Below are 8,262 nucleotides of genomic sequence, written 5' to 3'. Positions count from 1 at the left end.
ATCAGTACAGTTACCATGTATAATCTTCAAACAGGGATTATTCCATTCCTTTTAATGAGATTTGGCCATCTGCCAGAGATAAAGATCTAATACAGATTCTGATTTCTGAGAATCTCGGATTTACTCTCTGAGTCAAATACCCCCTTGACCGTATTCTGCGCCTTTTAAGGAGGGACGTGTCATAGGCCTAGCAACTGAACCATGGACAGATTTATGTAACAGGCTCTTCACCGAGAAGAATAAAATGGACACGAATCATTGGAATATAGCAAATGGAAATAATAAATTATTCTATGTGGAGTAGATTTTATAGTGTGATTTGGCTCCTTGAATAGTTTCTGTGTCTTTCAAAGGCATGATTGAGCCCTAGACTGATACCCACAATCCTTCTGTCAAGGATTCCATACTTTTATGTTTTGTGTGTACAAGAAGTAGTCAAGGACCCATGTTTCATCAATCTACTGGCAAGTCTGCTTGGCAAACTTGTACTTTTGTCATGCTACAATACAAAAAATTCAGCTTGTACTTTTGTCACGCTACAATACAAAAAATTCAACTGCACAATTGCAGTCAAACAAATTATTTCCCTGACAGTGTTGGGACAATGAACAAAAACCCAATGACCCAAATTTCACCAATGCACCTTGTGCTTAACGTCACAATACAATATCCACCTCCTCCACACAAATTCCAGTGAAACAAATTCCTTCCCAGACACTCTTAGAGCGTCGGGACTAACTGGAAGTTTCACTCTAACATATCCCAGAGAGGGGTACTCTAGTATAGTAGTGGTTGGGTGAGTCATGATTCATGATGGGACAGTGGAACTGAATTGGCAGTGCCAAGGCTTTCCTACAGAAAGTGGTGGGAAGGGAAGAGGACTGGCCCACACAGCCGTTGAGGCTCCTGTAGCTAGGGTTGCCAACCCTGCCCATTGGGCTTGGACTGGAAGCTCCTGGAGGATGGAGAAATCAGCCTTTGAATCCCAGGGAGCAGTAAAGTTATTACAGTTATTACATGTCTAATTGAAATGAATGACTTAGTGTTAAAACTGCCAAAGGATTTTTACAATCTCCCAGAATTTGTTCCGACTTGGCAACCGACTTGGCTGCAGTTGTCACTAGCGGGATATGCTAGAAAGTATGGCTGTCTATTAAGCACAAATGTGGTGTTCATGGTCTTGTTGATTAATTCTAACAATGTTCAATAGTGCCACTTCTGTACATTATAGCATGATCTGTCTGTATGGCCAGAACTGAAACCCCTGGATAGGAGGAGAGTCCTCTGACATGGTGTTGATTGGTAGGATAACACAGACCTAATACAGTGTTGCCAGTCTGCCCTCCAAAAAGAGATTAGAGGTTGCTGATGATAATTGATTAACTCTGGAAGAGATGTGGATGGACAGGACAATTAACTCTGACCTGGCATCTGTCTGTAGTGGGCTTACAGCACCAACTAGTTAGTGAAATGTCAGTTAGAAATACAGAATGTGGCTCTATGCTAATAAGCAGATCTAGTTTCCCTACTCTGCTCAGAGGGAATTCTACTAGCATATACACCCTTGGTGGGCAGAGGCCATATGCCATTATGCCATGATATCATTCAGGTTTATGTCTGTGTGTGAGTGTCAAGAAACGGAGTCAAACATGTGGTTTCCAAATTTTTGATTTGTTTGACTCCGTTCCATTTATTCCATTCCAGTCATTACAATGAGCCCATCCTCCTATTGCTCATCCCACCAGCCTCCTCTGATATGTGTGTATGTGTGTGTGCTTGCACACGTTTTTTTATGTGCTTGTGTGTGAGCGTGTGGGTGTGATTGTGTGTGTGTGAGAGCCATTATGACGTGATTTCATTTGGGTCCTTGCTTACACTCACAATGTGGTGTTTTCAGTAACAGGCTACCAGTGAGTCACTTCCTCTGTGCAGCCTGGAACCTCTTCATCACATGCTAGTGGAACATTATACAGGTCCAGTATGGCTGGGGAATGGAGCTTTCATTTCCATAGACATGTAACTGGAGATGATTATCCTTGTGCATTGTGGTGGCTATTGTTTGTGAAATTGTTCCATTCCATTACTTATTGTCCATATTCAGATTTACACATATTCATCTTTTAACATCCTGCCAAAACAATATACTGAAACTTACCGTAAGTCACCAACCCTGTCTTCCTGCCATAGGAAATTAACCTGGGTTAAATCAAGGCCCGTTCAGATATCTTGAGACCTAATGTTGCAATGCTGCAGTTGCCAGCCAATAGCTTTTACTGTTTGTTTCTGGGCAAACATGAAAGGAGTTAGTCTGACCATCTGTCATGTACACTTTTATATGACAGCGTTTTATTAGAGACCATGAGAAGAAGCTGGGGTGCTTCATCATACTTGGAGAGGCTGGAATCAGAAGGATACATCTTCGTGCTGTTTGGATAGAGGATTGGAATGGTGGAAACTTTTCAGCTAGTTGTGCCTGTTATAAAGATCATGGGAAAAGTGTGTGTGTGTGTGTGTGTGTGTGTGTGTGTGTGTGTGTGTGTGTGTGTGTGTGTGTGTGTGTGTGTGTGTGTGTGTGTGTGTGTGTGTGTGTGTGTGTGTGTGTGTTTGGAAAGGCAGATGAATAAGTGTGGAATTGATGTGTCTGGTTTAAATCTTTGATCTGAACCATGCATTGTAAAGTTCAAATAAGTTCATAATGCCTGCAGTAACTCTTCAAGACTATCTTCCTCTTCAAAAGTGACATTTCAAAACAGACACGAAGACAGGAAGGTGAGGGAGAGGGAGAAAGAGAGGGAGAGAGAGCGAGAAAACAGCGAAAGAGAGTTCACCCACATAGAGTACACATAATAAGAGACTGTATTGAAGAGGCAACAACTACACCGCTAATGAGGTAATGACACTAACATGTAATCACACTGAAGACAGTTGCTTAAAATTGTCTAAGAAAATAAGGCTCCACACAAACTGTTCAGTCTCAAATCCCCTTATTAAGCAACACCCTCAGTTGCCATGTCCCCCGCTAGCTTTATTAGGGCAATAACCAGCCCCAGGCATGCCCATTAACAGGGGGCGGCTCCCTCTGACAAGCACTCTTATTGGCGCTCAGAAAAGATGTGATGTCACAGACGGCCCTCAATATTCTGGGTCACAGGTCCGCCATGAAAATGGGGTCCAGTACGTACAACTGAGTTTTCAGTTTAAAATAGGTATTTGTTTCAGGAGTTCCCCAGGAGTTGAGAGACTTTGGTTTTGGGGTTAGGAAAGCTACCTAGTTGTTTTTAGAGGACCAGTTTTTTAAGAGAGGGAGACAAATGGGAAATTGTGGAAAATACATTGCCTATCAAAATACTGCACATCTAGAGGCTACTACCTTTGATCCGGCAAGTTTGAATGGTTGTGTTCACTGTGGACCAAATGGAAGAAAAAATACTGAAACAGGAAGGGACTACCGGATTTTTCCAATTAGAAACACACATTTTTTATTTCTGTTGCAAAACGTTTTAAAATGTTCCATTGCATGCCCTAAGGACCACAACCATGGTGACGGCTTGTTGGGTTTCCCTCTCTGTTCACTCAAGAGAAAACAACTTGATCCACAGCTTTCAGGAGCCAAGTCTTTGAATGACACGTTGCATAGGGAAAACTCTTTCAAAGCCACATTTTTCATGAAATCTATATGGAAACGGTTAGCGGATAAATCAAAACGAGGGATATCTGTAAAGTTTGCCATATGTCATCATAGTGAGGCAGTAGAGAAAAGGAAAAACGGAGCGTATGCAAGTCCCCAGTTAGATAATGATCCCATAAGACCGCCATACCTACAGTACCAGTCAAAATTTTGGACACACCTACCTTTTCTTTATTTATACTATTTTCTACATTGTAGAATAATAGTGAAGACATCAAAACTATGAAATAACACATATGGAATCATGTAGTAACCCAAAAAATATATACACTGCTCAATAAAATAAAGGGAACACTTAAACCACACAATGTAACTCCAAGTCAATCACACTTCTGTGAAATCAAACTGTCCACTTAGGAAGCAACACTGATTGACAATATATTTCACATGCTGTTGTGCAAATGGAATAGACAACAGGTGGAAATTATAGGCAATTAGCTAGACACCCCCAATAAAGGAGTGGTTCGGCAGGTGGTGACCACAGACCACTTCTCAGTTCTTATGCTTCCTGGCTGATGTTTTGGTCACTTTTGAATGCTGGCGGTGCTTTCACTCTAGTGGTAGCATGAGACGGAGTCTACAACCCACACAAGTGGCTCAGGTAGTGCAGCTCATCCAGGATGGCACATCAATGCGAGCTGTGGCAAGAAGGTTTGCTGTGTCTGTCAGCGTAGTGTCCAGAGCATGGAGGCGCTACCAGGAGACAGGCCAGTACATCAGGAGACGTGGAGGAGGCTGTAGGAGGGCAACAACCCAGCAGCAGGACCGCTACCTCCGCCTTTGTGCAAGGAGGAGCAGGAGGAGCACTGCCAGAGCCCTGCAAAATGACCTCCAGCAGGCCACAAATGTGCATGTGTCTGCTCAAACGGTCAGAAACAGACTCCATGAGGGTGGTATGAGGGCCCGACGTCCACAGGTGGGGGTTGTGCTTACAGCCCAACACCGTGCAGGACGTTTGGCATTTGCCAGAGAACACCAAGATTGGCAAATTCGCCACTGGCGCCCTGTGCTCTTCACAGATTAAAGCAGGTTCACACTGAGCACATGTGACAGACGTGACAGAGTCTGGAGAACGTTCTGCTGCCTGTAACATCCTCCAGCATGACCGGTTTGGCGGTGGGTCAGTCATGGTGTGGGGTGGCATTTCTTTGGGGGGCCGCACAGCCCTCCATGTGCTCGCCAGAGGTAGCCTGACTGCCATTAGGTACCGAGATGAGATCCTCAGACCCCTTGTGAGACCATATGCTGGTGCGGTTGGCCCTGGGTTCCTCCTAATGCAAGACAATGCTAGACCTCATGTGGCTGGAGTGTGTCAGCAGTTCCTGCAAGAGGAAGGCATTGATGCTATGGACTGGCCCGCCCGTTCCCCAGACCTGAATCCAATTGAGCACATCTGGGACATCATGTCTCGCTCCATCCACCAACGCCACGTTGCACCACAGACTGTCCAGGAGTTGGCGGATGCTTTAGTCCAGGTCTGGGAGGAGATCCCTCAGGAGACCATCCGCCACCTCATCAGGAGCATGCCCAGGTGTTGTAGGGAGGTCATACAGGCATGTGGAGGCCACACACACTACTGAGCCTCATTTTGACTTGTTTTAAGGACATTACATCAAAGTTGGATCAGCCTGTAGTGTGGTTTTTCACTTTAATTTTGAGTGTGACTCCAAATCCAGACCTCCATGGGTTGATAAATTGGATTTCCATTGATTATTTTTGTGTGATTTTGTTGTCAGCACATTCAACTATGTAAAGAAAAAAGTATTTAATAAGATTATTTCTTTCATTCAGATCTAGGATATGTTGTTTAAGTGTTCCCTTTATTTTTTTGAGCAGTATATTTTATGTTTTAGATTCTTCAAAGTAGCCACCCTTTGCCTTGATGACAGCTTTGCACACTCTAAAATGTATTTTGATTTGTTTAACACTTTTTTAGTTACTACATAATTCCATATGTTTATTTCATTTTGATGTCTTCACTATTATTCTACAATGTAGAAAATAGTAAAAATAAAGGAAAACCCTAGAATGAGTAGGTGTGTCCAAACTTTTGACTGGTATTGTATATGGTTCCACAATGCAGGGGCTGGGTGGGAAACCCCAGTTTTCACCCTGCATACTAGGCCTACTGGCCGTCCTCAAATGAGTGAGTGGACCACTGGGGTAATAGGCCATGACACACTCCCACATCTCCCCTGAAATAAACACACGGCTACCCACAGGAGCCACTTTTACAAGCCCCCGTCCCAAACTGAGGGTTAATCACTCATTTCAGAGAATCCTGGACCGACACGTCACAGGCGATAAAGCATGAGTGCCCCACTGGGATAATAGGGTACTTCAGGTTCAGACACCATATGTAGTATACTGAGGTGAGGAGGGCTATAAACGGTACATTGCTGATCTATTTCCCAGCATTTCTAAATTGGTTTCACTGTATATTAATCATACATGGCTATGTTCCATGTCAGTGTAGGTGATTATTTGAGAAATAGTCATTGTTTCTGCCTGAATTTTCAATAAAAGTTTTTTTCTCTCTGATTCATAGCTATGGCTTTTGTTATTGCCTGAATTTCCCCACTCAGCAGGGACTTATCCAATTATTATAGTGCTTCAAGGGTCACAGTATACAGCTCATTGATACAATGACCCTAAATTGCTTACTCCAGAAGGGCCCGTGCTCTGATGCTCATTTGAAAATGTGAGCACAAGATGAGGTGGTATGACCTTCACAGAGATTGTGTTGCAGTGCGGTTTTGCCAAACAACAATGGAAAAATAGCAGTCACTTAGTTGGCATCAATACTTGAGTACAGTCCATCCATAGAATCAATATCATGCCATTTCTGGAATTAAAAGCTAAAATTCTGGAGAGTACTGAAGCTGTCTCCCTCTGGGCACAGACGTCAATTCTGAATTGGTCCCACGTCATTTCAGACGTGGAAACAACGTTGATTCAACCAGTGTGCCCAGTGGGCTTTGTATGACCACTGACTCATGAATCTTTTATGAGAAGATAAGGAATGACTCTTATAGACTGAGGGATATAATGACTAAGTTACACTGTGGCTGATTTGATAGAGATTGCCCACTTAAGAGAGTTTTCCGATGCTGATTCAAAGTATTTCACTCTCGAGGTACTCAAACCTATAAATACAACACACTGAGTGGAAATCTGCATTGTTGAGGATCTATGTCTATCCAACTGTCGTAGGCTTGAGCTATTAGCTTCCCCCAGTGTGCTTTTACACAGTTGGGTGTGATAGGTGAATAACATAGCAGAGAAACAGGGCTTCAGCAGATGGAACATTTATGAAATACTGACATAATAGTATTCCACTTGTCTCTGTTTTCCCCTGTTGCCGAGGAAAGGCTGTGGAAATTGGTTATGGGGGTGAAAGTGATGGTGGGGAGAGTTTGTTTTCCCCTGTTGCTGAGTAAAGTCTGTGTAAATTGGTTATGGGGGTGAAAGTGATGGTGGGGGGGATGCGAGGGTTGTCTTACAAACACCAGTGGTTTGGCCCTGGTGGTGACAAGGCTGGGGCTGACAGCCAACAGTCATTCCGGGGATCCTTTTGAATTACAGCTTGTGGGTAGAAAGCCCTCAGTGTCTGTGTATTAATTTTTGACTTCCACATAATTCTGTTTTCCTATGAGAGCTTCTCAATCCAGATATACTGATATGGTCCTCCAATAAAGATCAGGCTCCAGTAATGAAGAAGTGTCCAGTGGAAAAGAGGGAGAAGGGTGTGGTTTATATACTGTAACTGCAAACCTGTAAAAGGGACTTGATCAAGCTATGTTGAAGGCTATAGGAGGGCTTGTTGCTCTATGTCAGGGTTGTCAAACTCATTTTGCCCCCGGAGGGCTGCACTCGGTCTTCAACGAGGTCCGGAGGGCTGCACTCGATCTTCAACGAGGTCCGGAGGGCCGCACTCGATCTTCAGCGAGGTCCAGAGGGACGCAATTGGTCTTCAACGAGGTCTGGAGGGATGCACTGAAAATATGTTATATTTCCTTGAGACAATATGTTATATTAAGCCTTGAGACAATTGAGACATGGATTGTGTATGTGTGTCATTCAGAGGCTGAATGGGAAAGACAAAAGATTGAAGTGCCTTTGAACTGGGTATGGTAGTTTGTATCAAGAACTACAATGCTGCTGGATTTTTCACACTCAGTTTCCAGAGTGTATCAAGAATGGTCCACCACCCAAAGGATATCCAGCCAACTTGACACAACTGTGAGAAGCATTGGAGTCAACATTGGCTAGCAACCCTGTGGAACGCTTTCAACACCTTGTATAGGACATGCCCCTACAAATTTAATCTGTTCTAATGGGGGGTGTTGGGGGTGCAACTCAATATTAGGAATGTGTTCCTAATGTTTGGTATACTCAGTGCATATCTCCCTACAATCACTTTTTTTGTCTTGAGACCCCAATCAAAATGCACATTCTCTGGCCATGAAGTCTTCAGTATTTCTGCATCATTGGAAAACAACATCTTGGAATCAGTTACAGTCCAATCAGAGTCTGACTCAAAACTTTAAATTTGACCAGACTAATCACAGCAT

The sequence above is a fragment of the Salmo salar genome, chromosome ssa01 (genome assembly GCF_905237065.1).
Source record: "Salmo salar chromosome ssa01, Ssal_v3.1, whole genome shotgun sequence".
NCBI classification, from domain to species: Eukaryota; Metazoa; Chordata; class Actinopteri; order Salmoniformes; family Salmonidae; genus Salmo; species Salmo salar.
Note: the sequence above shows the minus strand (reverse complement) of the source record.